The 15,166-nt window shown below is 39.7% G+C and overlaps 1 protein-coding gene across 6 annotated transcripts in view; it reads right to left on the bottom strand.

The window, feature by feature from the left end:
• The window catches only part of TSPAN18 (tetraspanin 18), a 119,387-nt gene that overhangs the window by 39,455 nt on the left and 64,766 nt on the right, over nucleotides 1-15,166 (bottom strand). The window contains exon 1 of one of the 6 annotated variants that reach the window (XM_032690420.1): nucleotides 1,801-1,805. The exons of the other annotated variants lie outside the window; for them this stretch is intronic. The gene's annotated coding sequence lies outside the window, so the exon portion shown is untranslated. Of the gene's footprint in view, nucleotides 1-1,800; nucleotides 1,806-15,166 lie in introns of those variants that run through there. 6 annotated transcript variants of the gene reach the window in all.

Genomic DNA, 15,166 nt, shown 5'->3' with positions numbered 1-15,166 from the left:
TCTTTCCCATAAACTGGAGCAAGCCATATTGCAGTAGGGGATTTTTCTACTTTAACTATGCAGATAAGAGCTAAATTAGCAGCTCTGCATAGCACAGAAAAGTGTTCTTAGCATCCAACCATTTCATACAATGTCCAGCAAGAGCTCTGAAATCAATAAGCTTACTCCAAACTTCCAAAAAAATTCTATCAAAAGCCTTTTTGTCCCACCCTTTTAAATACAAGCACTTTAGGCTTCACATGGCCATTAAAAAAGGTCCATGTAGATCTGACCTGTGAATGCATTACTTTACATATTAGATCGAAAAAGTAGTAGCTGTTACAAAGCTGAACAGATCCTGTGACCACCACAAAACAAAACAGGCCCCTTGCCAGCCAGCTGCCCCCCAGGTGTGAGTGCCAGGATCCTCAGCCAGAAATGGACAGTTTCTGCAAATGGGTGTATGTGAGACCTGGGCCAAGCACAGATATTCTTATGCTTGGAACAGCTTCAGGAAAAAGGAGAAAGTCATCGACCTGGAAAGCTGGGGTAACACTGCTTTGTAAGTTTTCTTTTAAGAACACGCTGCACCCATTAACACCTGTGACGTGTTTCCTTAGAACATGAAGCTCTACTGAAATTCAAGTGACATTGTAAAAAGTGAACGAAGAAACTTCCAAAGTATGTTCAGGATGCCTTACACTGGCATCTATCCAATATATCTTTTATGGGGTACCATCCTGCAGGAAGGCTGTCACTGGCAATTGTGCTAGTAAAATGAGAAATGTAGAGACTGTAGTTCATAGAGAGAGAGGTATGTACATAATTTTGTGTTTGCTTTTAGTATTAGGCAATCTGTGAAGGAAGGATGGTATTTTTTTTGTCAAGGACACACCAAAACTCATCCTTTCTCTTCACAAAGATCAAACATTATGTTCTATATCAGTTGATGGCATGTTCAATCAGTTTAGTGGTAGGAGCTCCCTTCCAGATTGTTCCAGCCCAAAAAGCACCTGGAAGCTACAGGTTGTAAGTAATAAGGTTGCAACTAAGCAATATTCAAAGGGGCACTGCCTTGGCAGCCCCATAACTGTATAATAGATCATCTGGAAGAAAAAGCGCACTTTTTGCCTAACACACCATCTGAGATCATCACGCATGTCTGTGGCAAAGGAAACAGACCCCAAAGGAGCACACCCAACTTTATGAACTCTGTGACACCACCTAAGGTAGGCTCAGAGTTCTCAGAGAGAGTTACAGGCCTCCAAGTCAGTCCTGAAAAGGCAGTTTCCATGAGGACACTGACCTGCTGGACAGTGGTTAGCAGCAGGGATGTGCCATCTTACACAACAGCAGGGTAATAAGACAACCTCTACATTTTGCAGTCTTAATTCTTCAGCAACATTGGTTTTCAAAATACCAAAGATAGCTGATGGGTGCAAGGGGAAGTTTTTTTTTGTCTTTACAGCTTCAAACAACAGCACAGTGACAGGAACTTTGCAGACCTCAGATATTACGTGACCTACTCAAGCACTCAGGCCCCAAGCTCTTTGTCACAAAGTCTCTGTTCAGAACAAAGCCAAGTCTCTTAAGTGACTCTACTGGTGCTCATTAAAAAGATAGTAAAAGGGACAGCAAATGATTTGCTAATAAAGTCTGATTCTGAGGTGCACTATACATAGAGGAGAGGTAGCACAATTACATTAGTAAAGGTAATGAGGTCACTGCGACATCATTGTTTGCTCTTTAATTTAAGCAAAAACAGTGTAAGGTGGCCATAATTGGGGAGAAGAAAAAAAAACCGAAAAAGGCAGAAAAAACTGTTCTGCTTTCGGATAAGTCTGACTGCATGATTATAGGATGTTGGTGATGTCTAAGAGAGAGCTACTGAATATTTAACCTTAGAAATGGAAGCTTGGTTGTCTCTTGTCCTGTTAACATCCACACGTATCTTCCATTAACTCTAATTAAGGCTAACAGGGTGTTCAGTAAGTATCTCCATAATTAATGTTAATAGTAGTTACAGGCAAGCGTTGATAGAAGATGAAATGCCAAGTTTCTTCTCCAGGGTTAAATACTCAGCAGCCTGTCTGTCTCTCATTTCCATTTTCTCCAGTAAAGGCCCTCTAATCAATTGCACGCATTCCAAACAGCCTTATGCACTGATTCTTGCAGTGAGAGACACATGCAACCATAAGTAACAGTGCATGCTGTTATTTATACAAAATATAAACACAGACAACACAACACCTGACACAGACTGGTTCACATCTGTATGCTCACTGCTGTACAGATATCCCGACAATGTATTAACAGTGCAGACTGACACATCTCTTTTTCCTTCAAGATGCCCAGGCTTCACAGGGGAACAGCATTATTTCTATCATATAGTAAGATAAGTAATTTTCAATTAACAAACTGAAGAGCAAACAAGATCATAGCAACAACCTCAATTACCCTTATTAATGGCATTATGCCACCCTTAGTTGATAGACTATACTATATTCCCAAATCAGACATTATTAACAAACCATTAAATCTGTAAATTAGAACAGCATAATTATCAGCCATAATCAGAACAGCAATAATAATGCACCTTCTATTGTGCTTCTGGGTCGAGCCCTGAGCAGTAGTTCATGAAAAAAGCATTAGCAGACTGCTTCCAGACAGGGGTCACTTGCTAGCACTAGGTCTTCTCACCCTCTGCTTTCTTATCCCATCGTAAGTGGAGAATTTTCATCAAACTTGTGCAATTCTGTGGCTGAGTAGATTTAAAAACTGTCTTTAGTTGGGAATGTATTTATAAAACCTCAAGGAACTAGAGGAGTACTCTGCTGTTTCCCTCAGGAGTTGCAGATACTATTTGTAGAAATCATAGGATGTTGTGGCCTTTGCCAGGGACATCTCAAAGAGGCAAAGAGCACCAGAAGAGGAGTGATGGGAGAGCCTGTGCAGGCAGCTGGACAAGGAGGAAGGAGCAGAAAAAAGTCCCACTGGTGCTGGCTGTTGGAGCCAGACAAGGAGCTGCACTTGTGGAAAATCTGACTCATGCATCTAAACCTTCCCTGTGCCCTGGTCCTCATACACTTTGGGGCAGCTGCAGTCAGAAAATGCATGCAGACGCAAGTCCCAGGGAAATGAATAGCTGCTTTTGCTATTGGATGAGAAAAAAAATCAATTTGTATTTTTATCAACTCACCAATACTGGCCCCATGTTACATTAAAAAAAAGTCCCAGGACTAATTTTAAATCACAACTGGACATATTTTGGCTTTGCTATGTGAAAACAAACTTTTTTTTACTTACTCTGTTTTCTGCCCTGGGGAATTAGTGACTCAAGCAGGATGCTGAAGACTCAGGGGGAATTATTTTTCATCATGTTGAGGGTAGTTTTTTTCTACCAGGCATGCAGGCTTATTAATGCAGCTTCACTCAGTACTATACTTTCAATAAATCATTTTGCCCCTCCACTTTTCTTCAGAAGTTTTTGGGGAAGTGTGAGGAAGTTTGATTTACCAGAGGTACTTTTCTGTATCCACACAGCTTTTCTCAGAAAAGAAAAATAGAGTATTCTTTTCCAGAGCTATAGAACCAGATAACATTTTAGCTATAGTCAATCTAACCAAACACAGCATGTTTCTTACCAAATTATGAGTTGCTTTTTGAATATATTTTGAATATTCATGAAATACTATTTTTCACAGTCACCCAAAGCAGTGGAAATATATTTAGCAGCAGCAGAACCAAGAATAGCCAGAGTTCTGTATTACTTGTTACAACATTGGTTGCCTCTCCAGCCTGCTCCTACTCTTAGCACTTAGGAACACACAATGAAAAAAAAAATATAGTCAGTAAAAGTAACACTTGTAAAATTACATTTTAAAATCAGGGTGTTGTAAAGCAGCAGCTAGAAAATAAGGCAAAACCCTAAGCAATGAGTTGCCTAGACATTTTTGTAGGAATTGCAATGTATGTCCAGTACGTGTTCAAGGAGCTGATTGAAACTTCTGACTACTTTATATTTTAACTGGATGGCTGGTGCTGCTTCAGCATCCTACCAGCAGGATGACAAGCATATTAAAAGAGGGAGCAGGAGAGGATCAGCCAAGAACAGTGATAGAAGGATAGTTCACCCCTTCATTATTACTCAACCTAGAGAGGATGCTCTCTGGTTATGCTGGATATCCAGTTAATTTTACCCAGGGTTCTGCAAAGCACAAACCTATGTTGGCAATACAGGTAGCACAAAAAGATGGATCATATATGAAAGAATTTGTTCTCACTGGATTTTTTATTTTCTTTTTCCTGAGCACAAACAGAAACAATAGAAAAAGATTTGAACTGAAAATTTTCTGTAAGACAGCTTAGCCAGAAGCTGAAAACACAAGCTCTGAGATATATTTTGTAACTTCTTGAAAGCTCTTCATCTTTTTGTATTCTGCTCCCCAACTCACTTTCACAGCTTTACTTTTCTATTTGGCTAAAAAGAGGCTCCTTTCTAGTGCAAACTGTGTGCAAATGGGACTTTGCACAGTGAAATCGTATGTTTATCCAGGGCTGTTGACATATGAACTACTGATTTATGAACAGCTGGCTAGCTTCTGATACTACAAAAACCAGAACTCTAACCTTCTGCAACTGTCTGGACAGCATTTCTAGTGGTGTTGAGTTTGGAAGAACTACTCACCGATTTCCTATCATTCTGCATGATGGAACACGATGGACTTCCTGAGAGCTTGTTGCATCTTCCAGATGAAGCCTCAATCTGTCAGCTAAGAATTTCTTTCAGTCTGGGGAGTGACATTTTTTGCTTCAATTTGTTTTAAAACTCAAACCCAGATATTTTGTGATATTTCTGTGAATCTAGGATGGAACTCTAAATCAAAAGAGAGGCTGTTTTAATTAGCCAGAGGTGTGTTAGATGGAGCATTAACCTTGGACAAAGAAGATTCGAGCTGACATTCCTGGTCTTCCCAGTTCTCACCAGGGAACACAAGCAACCCACTTGCTAGGCTATTGACCTAAAAATTTCTCCAGGCCAAACCAGTGGGGTTCTTGGAGAAGGCACCTTGTACAGATAGAGATTTATATCTTTTTGCTTGTTTGTTTCTTTAAATAAAACTATATTGGGGTTCATATTTTTGGACCACAAGAGAAGAGAAAAGAATATCCCTGAAATTTCAAAACCTGACATCTGCTTCATGAGACAGATGAGACAGAACTAACCTTTTTTGTGTAACCCTAACTTAAAGATGATTCCACGTGTTACACAGCTTAAAGTTCCTAGTCTTTCAAGGAAAGACATTTCTGGAAATGTCCCTATTCAAAAGGCCACTTGCAATTCCTTCATGCACAGGTTAGGAATCATTTGGGGAACTTAGGACGAATGATGGTAATACAGTTGAATACTATATAAAACAACTAACTAGTTATATCTTAGCATCTTCCACCAATGGACATTGAGATACCCTCCAGCTGACAAATCCATGTTTTTGAGAGGTAGAACCAAAACCAGCTGCAGACCTGCTGATATACTAGAAACAGCAGAAAATTTCTCCATGGATCCCAGCTACCTACTCAGAACTTCCCACTAGGGCAACAGTATAATTTTTTTCTCTTCCAGATCTACCTGTCTGTCTCTGGCAAAGCCCCATCACAATGCTGCCCCTCTGCTGTCCCACTGCAATGGGCTGAGTGCTAGAGCACTGTTTTCAGGCTCTCTTCCCACTGACCAGCCTCAGCTCCCCTTGCAGGGTAAGGGCAAGTGACACTGAGCAGCCCAGGCTGGCTTAAGAACCAAGAGTAACCACAGAAGTAATCTATATCCAGAAGCCACAAAAATATATTTACTTTTTTCCTCTCTCTAAAACAAAATAAAACTCCATTATAATCATCCTAACCATAACACTTACTTCAGTTTGCAAACACTCTCAAAGCTGCAGTGGACAATAAATCAGACATGTCACTTCCAACAATTCATCTCTGGAGTTGGTTGCTACATGGACGTAACATATAAAGAGGTTTTTTCCGGGTGATCCTCACAGCCAAGATTCCTTTTGTTGGCTCTTGTTTAAACAAACACTTCTGTAAATTGCAGTTGAATCTAAATGTACCATTTGATCTTAATTATTTTCCTCTAATCAGTGATTTGAAGGTGGCTTTGGTTCTGATAGGCTGATACACTGTCATACGTGTTAAAAAGAAATTAACTCAGTTCATCCTACTCCAAATGTATGTGTATGACATCTCCACTGGATAAACTCATCATCATCACATGAATCACACTGAAGGCAACTAAGATATTCTGTTTTTCATGCAAATTGTCTCAAAAGAAAAACAACAAAATCCATAAGAGGCAAAATAAGTTTCTGCAATGTCATGAAAGAGAAGCAAAATACACTGAGGCTCTGTCCAAACACAGCTGTAACCTCTCATCCCTTCCACATCACTCAGAAGGTTAAGAGAGCATTTTCAATAAAGCTACAGAACATGAAGGCTTATACATTCTTGATGTCCCACAGCTGGAGGGAAAGACAGTGGTCCACTAATCTTGTACCATTTCCCTTTCATTAGTTTAAGTTTTGAATTTTGGATGGTGGTGAATTTAGAAAGAGGGGTTAATTGTTTAACCTTACAAAACCAATTATGCCTCTTTTGGCACTGCCTTTTGGCCTGTTTCATATTTCTAATTTCCCAAAGGATTTGAAGCTCAAAACGCTGGTAAACTCTTTAGTGAAGACTGTACCTGTGGATTCACTAAACAAAAATTTGAGACTAGACTTAAAGCTTTTTATAGATTTTGGATCTTCCTGTTGTCTGTACTGTGGAAAAAAACAAACCCAACATTTATTTGAATCAAAACTTGAAATCAGGTGTTGTTTCATTTATAGTTTTCAATCCAGTGTTTCAATATTGCGTGTTCAATTTAATTCCTATCACATCAGCTACAACCATCAATTGGCTAGAAGAGGAGGAGGTCATGTGGCACAGCTAAGTGTGGCTTAGAACTCCTTCAAGCAGTTTTTCAATCAAAATTTGTCACAGTTTCATAACTATTTGTCCTCCTGTATGTTATGAGGTATGGGTTGGTTTTTCTACCCCAGTAAACAGGTAGCTGAGTAGTGATAATTCACACAGATTTGTCTACAGAAGGAAGAATCTCAATCTCCAATCTAGTCACTGTCTTTAAAAGTTCACTCATGCTAATATGGTTCCCAAAACTGTTATTGCACTCTCCATTTCGGCAAGAACCACTTACTCCTCCTATCCAATCTTTCACTCCAGAAATTACACAGCCCTTTTGCATATTGTCTCTATCAGGGAAAAGAAAAAAAAAATCAGGGAAGAGAAAGGGGTGAGTTTGTACTTTTAAACAGGAAAATTTATATGGCGTAAAGTGCTTAATTCAACAGGTTGGTGGGATATTAATACTAAAATCTGATTAAGATATGGCATTTTATTGGTACCCCTAGCTGTCAAATACTTGGTTTACCCAAACAAATAATTGGGTAAAACATGTAACAAATTTACTTATGAAATCAGGAGGAAGCGAGCAATAAACAATTTATATTACAAAACCCATGTACCAATATACAGCAATTTTATGTCTAAAGTCACATTCTGTAGGAGAAAGAAGGGCTTGTCATTTCTGCTTACAGCAGATACTAAGCTTCTATGAATAGTGTTATTAACTGACAATCAGTGCCTTTGTGTGCATATTTTCATACATACATACATATGTATATATGTATATTTATACACACACACACAGAGCAAAGACAAAGCAGATTCTAACCTTCAGCCCAGGCTTTCAACAGTCACCTCACAAGGAGTCTCAGTGAGTCCCATCTTTCATCCTCTGACATTCTTCATTAGAAGAACAAAGTGTGAACTGCGACATTAGAACAACAGGCTTGTGTCACTGATCAGTTGCGCTCATTTTTCAGAGATGCAAATACCTTCATAAATAATATTTTCTAAAGACCTAGGAAAAAATGCTCTACTTTTTTCTACTGTTTGTCTTGAAACCCTCCAGGTTTTCAGACTTCTAACAGTTTTGGTTTTAATATTAATTCGAAGTTAGGTGCCATCCTCTTTCAGCAATGAAGATGAGTCAATCTTCAATGTGACTTTGCTCAGGTGTTCATTTCCCCCAACACACACTTCATTATACTAATTTGTTTTCTCGTATTAAAATTGAATGTACATATTCTTAGATCAGGTAGTATTTGTCACACAAATTGACTGTGCTTTGGGCAAGCACTGAATCGTTATTTGAGATTTGCATGTTATCTCAATCTAAAGATTAATTACCATTACTTTATTAAAGCTCACTGACACAGTTCCCAAGTGCTGTTTGAAACAGCAGAGTGCTCTACAGATGTATACAGCAAAACCCTGCATGTATACAGCAAACCAACATGAGCTAGCCCAACTGAGCTTAAAAATTATTTTTGACTACTCCTAGTTAGTGAAGTTCATAGACATTTACATGTGTGCTATATAACACGGCATCCTGCTAACAATGAGCTTTCATGTGCTCAGCAAAGGAGAGAGGAGAAAGTTGTTGCCGTGCAGCTATCGCAGTCCCACCTGAACACAGGAATAATGCACTACTTGGCAATTGCTGTCACTGAGCAGTGATGTGTATGAAGCGCAAAGAGCATTTTCATGTTTAAGATAAAATAATTTATTTTAAATATTCAACAGTCAGTGCCGCCTTCGTATTTTTCTCCCAGGGTCTCAGCTCACAGGCTCTGATTCCATGATGCCAGGAAGGCTACTTGTCAGCTGTTGTAGCGTGAGCAACAGCAGGAGGCTCAGAACAAGCATGTAAAATAAAAATGCACACTCTAGAGACAGTAAAATGGCTGGTTTGCTACGTGGCATGAGGCGCTTCACTCTGCAGGAGCCCTCAGATCTCTGCACTGAGCAGCTGGGTTGCACTTTTCTCCCATCAATAATAATGATGAATAATAATAATGATAGCAAAGTAAAAGGAAACTCCGAACTTACAAGCTGCATCAGGTGGACTTAATGCTCCTGCCTCCAAGTGCACAGGGATTAATTCACCCACCTTTCCACTCACAGCCCCCCACTTTTGGAGAGCTGGCTGGGGGGCTGAAATACGTGGCTGTCCTGTATCCAGGCAACGGGCAACCCTGAGGCTCTGCAAACCTCTGCAATGCACAGGAGGAGCAGCTGGGGCAGGTACCTCCCAGACTTCACATAGTACAGGACAGAAGGAGCTTTTCCAATTTCAAAGAATAAAGGCAGAGGGTAGAGCAACATGTCCAACTACCTTCTGACAACGAAAGCACATTCCAAGGTCTTCCAGGGACTGCCTGTTTTCCCAGCACTGCTCACTTGGAAGGTGCCAGGGACAGTCCGCAAAACTTAATGTGACCTTTTCTTTTCTTTCTCAGTGCTGTGTATGCTCTGACCTAGGTCCACCTTCTCATAGTGCAGGAATTTTCCAAATTTACTAGCCACCTATAGGCATCAGTCTTAATTCCTGGGGCTGTGTTTTGACCAGACAAAACCTACCAATGTCACGATTAATGGACATGCACCCACATCACCAGGCTTCAAGGACGGTATGTGGGAGAAAAAGTTGGCTGAGAACAGATGATCCACCAGTCCTTATATTCTCAAAGGGAAAAAGTTCTTCATCAGTAAAGGAATAAAATTCTAGAGCCAGGGAGGTGAGTGGGAGTATTTACACTAACTTCAGTGACATCCAGATTTCATACACAGTGCCTTGGGCAGGTTTACTCATGATGCCCTGATCCACTCAGTTTCCATGTACAGCTGATGTTTACAAAGACTGAGATGGTCTTACTTTGATGGAGATGCAGTATTTTAGGAAAGACCAAAGAAGACCATGAGCTAAGAAAGTTACAGACAAGAGCTAAAACCCACACAAATCTGGTCCTGAGCATCTTCAATTCTCAGATGATCTACAGGCCACTGACATTCAAAACACATATTTAAGAGGATGAAATTATTTGACAATGAACTGGAAATATACTCTGTAGTGTTCAGCTGCCTTACAAACAATTATTGGAGCTGCCATATGGACACTCATATAATTGCAAGATGTACAGGGAAGAACAGTCATGAATGAAAAAAAAGTATGACAAATTGCTGCATTAAGATAGTCTGATCCAAACCAGACTTAATTCAGAGAAACCCCGTGTCTAGTATGAAAGAGAGGTCACAGTGGCCCTTTCCTACCTTACTTGATGCTGTGTCAGTATTTGAGGTTCTTAGCCATAAATATAATTCATGATACAACAGTGCACAGCAAACACAACAGATAGCCTAACCTGCCTTGTCAACACACTACTAATATACTATCCAGTCAGGATTTTCACTTCATTCAGTATGACCAGAAACATTAAATAACACTACCTAGAAATACACGAAATTATAAAATCAGGAGCACTCTTTGGAGCTTGGGAATTCTCATGGTTCCTGCTGTAATCTCAGCTCCCTGCCTGAACCTTTACTTCTCTCTTAACAATTTATACAACCTCACTGCCTTGGCAAATAGCTTCTTTTCCTTCTAGCAGTGACATCTGTTATTGTAGGAGACAGTGCAGTATAAAGTTACTCATTAAGGGAGGTAAAGAACTACCTCCCTGGAATATAGTATCACCTCCAGTTGAACTTCGGGGAAAAATAAGTACAGCCCTTCTTTTCTCCTTTGTGAGCAATGGCATGGAACATCAGAAGGTACTGGCCTAAGTGCACATTATACAGATGTCCTCAAGGAGATTAATTCAAAGCATGTAATTCCAACTACTCTGCAAAGGGCAGCTCTAGTGCCAAAGGGCCAGATCCTTTGCAATACAGGGTATGTCCTCCACATCCAGCTGCACTAATTTTAAAATTTGCTTAAGTTAGAAGTGTGAGATAAGACTTGGGTACCAGGTCTTCTGGATTTCAATCTCAGATATAATTAGAGGGAGGGCAAAGCTTTCTGTCTTTTACACCAAACCACTTTTCTCCCCCAAATTCTTACACACATAAAGACTGTCTTGAATCACATAAATCTTTACAGCTTTTCCCTCCCCAACATGTCCATTTTGCAACACTGCTCAGCAAAAGCAAGAAGAGTTCCATCAAAGAATCTGGAAGTACAAGTAAGTGGAAAGACAGAAGAAAGATGGAGAAAGGGGCGGGTCAGTGATGTGGCACCACTGTAAAGCTGAAGCACAGGGGTCCTTTCTGAGAGTGGGTGTGCTCCAGATTAGAGGTGACAACAAAGATCCAGGGGACAACCTAAACTTGAGACATTGAGACCTTTATAGCACACTGCAGCAAAGCCCTATCACCACTGTCTTCTTCAGGATCTACAACTTCAAATACCCATTTAAATGCTTTGGAGAAAACAGGCCAGATAGTTTCATCCCCTGCAAACCCAACTCTTCTGCCTGGTGCTAGTTTGTGCAAATCGATCCCTCATTCTGAAATTAAAAACAAAATGAGCAGCACTGAAAGACACATCAGAGTAGCTCTGATTGAGAAGAAACCCAGAGCAGTTCTGATTGATTACTCCCAGAATGCCTTTCCCAGAAGCAATAATGAAGTACGTGCCTGGGACAGAAGCCCTGAGCGGTGGATGGAAACATTTGAAAAGCTTGCTGAGCCCTCCCCTGCATCCACAGACCTCCCTGTCTGATGAGCATATTTAAAACAGTTCAGCAAAGCACTACAGCCTGGGTCCCTACTAAAGAAAACATTCCCTTCTCTTCCGTTCTCCTCCCCCTTAAATTAAGCTCAAACCCCAAATCTGGGAGCACCTCTACTATGTGTATAATGGTATCTGTCCAACATTCCTCAGTAATAGCATCACTTGGGATGGGGAGGAGAGCGCTGCACATCGGGGGAAGGCATAGTACAAGGGATATAGGGAAGATAAACAATATCCTTTCAAGGTTTCAAACAGAGCTTACTGCTGGTGGTGAAGGCAGTTATTTTAATCCTCAGCTGCAAGTCACTGGGACACAATAAAAGAGAATTAGCTAAGAAAACATTTAATGATAACAATGAGCATTCATGCCTTATTCCTTGACTTGCAGCTGAGAGTATTCAGTAACTCAGAGGTGGATGGGAAAATAGGAATGAGAAAAGCTACATTAGACAGGCCACCTGCCATTAAGAGTGGCAAAAGCAAGTCATCAGCAGAAGGAGGAGTAATGTCCTAATGGTCATTCTCCTGTCAGAAAAATCCCAAATTATTTCAGAAATGGATCACACACACACACAAAAATTACGTTAGCGAAAACAAAAAAAAATTGCTCTGCCTCAGTATGCCCAGAAAGAACTTAGCAAGAGGATAAAAAGATTTTGTTGTCAGGATGACAAAAAGAAAAATAAAGCCACAGATGGGAAGAGTTGCCTCAGTTTGAACTGGAAGACTTTTCTTATAAAACAAAACAATACAAAGGTATTTCTTCACATCAATTCCCCAAAGTTTTATGTAATCTAAGATGAAACTTTATTTTGTAACATTTCCTAACTTAAAAAAAAAAGCAACAACCCCCCAAACCCACAACACTAAACAAATCAAAACCTCTTTTTATAATATGTTTGGATCTAATTTTAAAAGGAAAATGTTGGTTTCATTATTAAGTGTTGAAAGGATCAACTTCGACATTTCTAAAACAATAACATGTTGCATTAAAAAATCTGAAAGTAAATATTTTGATGTTTACAAACATATATATGCTGCCTTACTTTTGATTGAAACTATTTGTTTTATTTCAACTTGATTTTATGAAGATTTATGGTCTCTGTGAAGATTTTGGATATAAAATTTTACGTAATTTCTGTCTTTCATAAAAATTATCTAATACAGAGATGTGATTCACAGTATACTCACAGGAGAAGAACTATCAGAACACTACACTTTTCATCAGTTATCATTACTCTTGATCAATAGAAAAAACATATGGCAAAAGACCAATATCCTAAGCAGCTAAGGCAGCAACTTGGGATTAGTATTGTACACCTAGTACTCAGGACTGTTGAGTATCCCTTGGGATTGATATTGCTAGTCCTAAACAACTTAACATCTAGCTAGTTTTAAGTTTTCCAAATGAGTTATTTCCAATTACATCTTGGAAAAAAACCCAAAAAACATTTTATCACTGCTTTTTAAAAGTCACCATCACTTATCTCCATTTCCTGAGATGACTTGTTGAACATACACAACTTATCCACCATTTGGGTCATACCTAAGTCACTAGGAGAATTGAAGCTTTTGCTGTAATGATCTTTCAGGGATTTAAAGGACCATAAATTGGGCTCATGTAAGGTAGTCTGTACTTCAGTTCTTTAGTTGAACACTGGCTTTTTGGCAGAGAAGGAGACAGAATAGTAGGAATGCCAACTCCTGGTTTCCAATCAGTTCAGCTAGACTTTGGCCTTCATGCTCTAGCTACCGATAACATACCAAAATTTGGAGATAGATGGAAATGGAAATGGAAGGAAACAGCAAAGGGTTCTGGCAAGTGATTAACTTTCCAGAACATGATTCATACTTCATCCAATTCAACTTACAGGCCAATAACTTGCGATAACTTATAGTTCTATCTGAGAGCTGAACACTTAAGCATGAGGGAAAAGGAACAAGCTGATTTCTTTCCTTCTTGATGACTGAATACTTGGGGAGAACATAAATCAAAATTGAGGATATTATTTTTAGCTTCCTTGGAATGTACTTTGGGATGTACTTTGCAGCCAGAAAGGTTATAAATGGTCCAGGTCAGTCTGAGAGTCAGTGACCAATTCTGCCACCCCCATACACATGTCCTCTGTACTGCACTGGGTGGTCCATCTGTCTCCCTCTAGCATCAGCAAGGGGCTACCCAGAGAGCAGGCAGGAAAACCCAAGCCTGACAACCCTGCAGAAACAATGGGGGAAAAACAGTGTGTCCAGCCATAAACTTTAATATTCTGTCATTAACAGTTGCCAGGGAAAGGTGCCACAAACAGTTCAAGGTGGCAATTACAGAAAGCCAGTTCCCAGGAAAAGCTTTCTCCTACCCTTCTGGGCTGTCCTCTCCCATGCAGCAGGGAGGGACTAGCCTGCTAAAGCACTAGACACATTAAAATATCAAGACATGTGCTACATCTTATCTGAAAATTAGCACCCTGTTAGTGTTGGGGCATGTGAAAATAAACCTTCAAAATGATTAAAAAGGAAGTTTATGTTGCTTAAACATACTTCTTTGAAATTTATTTATTTTTGCACATGCTGCTGGGAATGTTGGTCCACTTATGTATGTGCTGTGCTCCAGTTTTTCAGAAAAGGAACAGCTGCAGTCAGTCCCCTGTTCAGCTCAAGACCCCCACATGCTGGGCACTAAAAGCTAAAATATAGGCAGAGCACTGTAATTATACCCCCCCCTCCACGTCATCTGGCCACAAAATGCCTGCAGTCCTCTCTTACCTTGGGCTCCTGCCACATGCTACCAAGGAGACAGCCTTGAAACGTCCAGTACAAGTATGTCCAAGGCTGTTCCTAGTTTCTTATCTGAAAACAACTGTCACAAATGTAACATCTGCCAAGGATGTAATTCCCATCCATCAGAAGGTAACAGGAGGATGAGTCATTTTACAAAGGACAATACATCCATTAGATTATCATTATTTTTACTGTGCACAGCCTGTCCAGCAGTTGACCTATGGGTAGGCTCCTCTCTCAAAAGAGCTCTCAAGATTTTGCACTAAATAGGCACAGCAGCACAAGCAAGAAACCTCAGCTTTAAAATGGGTCAGGGCATTCAAGAGTAATAATAACCTCTTTCACACACCGCAAGTTTAAAAATAACTAGTTGTCAATTTTATTTTTATAATATAAGATGTATAGATATTCTTCAATGTGCAGTTTTTCAACTGAGGAAAATGAATTTCTGGACTACCTCTTTCTTTTTTTCCTTCCCCTCCCTGTTCTTGTTTTGTCATAGAAAGGAGGAACAACAGGGAAAAATATGAAGATAAACCCTTCAGAATGAAAACTTTTTCATTGTCAGGTTTCTCTGAAAAGGAATGCAAAGTTTCACAAAGTTAGTTTCTACACAAAATAAAATACTTTTTCTATAAAAAAGGCTTACCAGCTGTATTACCATCTTTATATAGATGGGGAAGGAAGGCAGACAGGAATCAAGCTACTTCC

Source organism: Chiroxiphia lanceolata, chromosome 6 (assembly GCF_009829145.1).
Source record: "Chiroxiphia lanceolata isolate bChiLan1 chromosome 6, bChiLan1.pri, whole genome shotgun sequence".
NCBI classification, from domain to species: Eukaryota; Metazoa; Chordata; class Aves; order Passeriformes; family Pipridae; genus Chiroxiphia; species Chiroxiphia lanceolata.
Note: the sequence above shows the minus strand (reverse complement) of the source record. Positions and strands in the feature narration are given on the sequence as shown.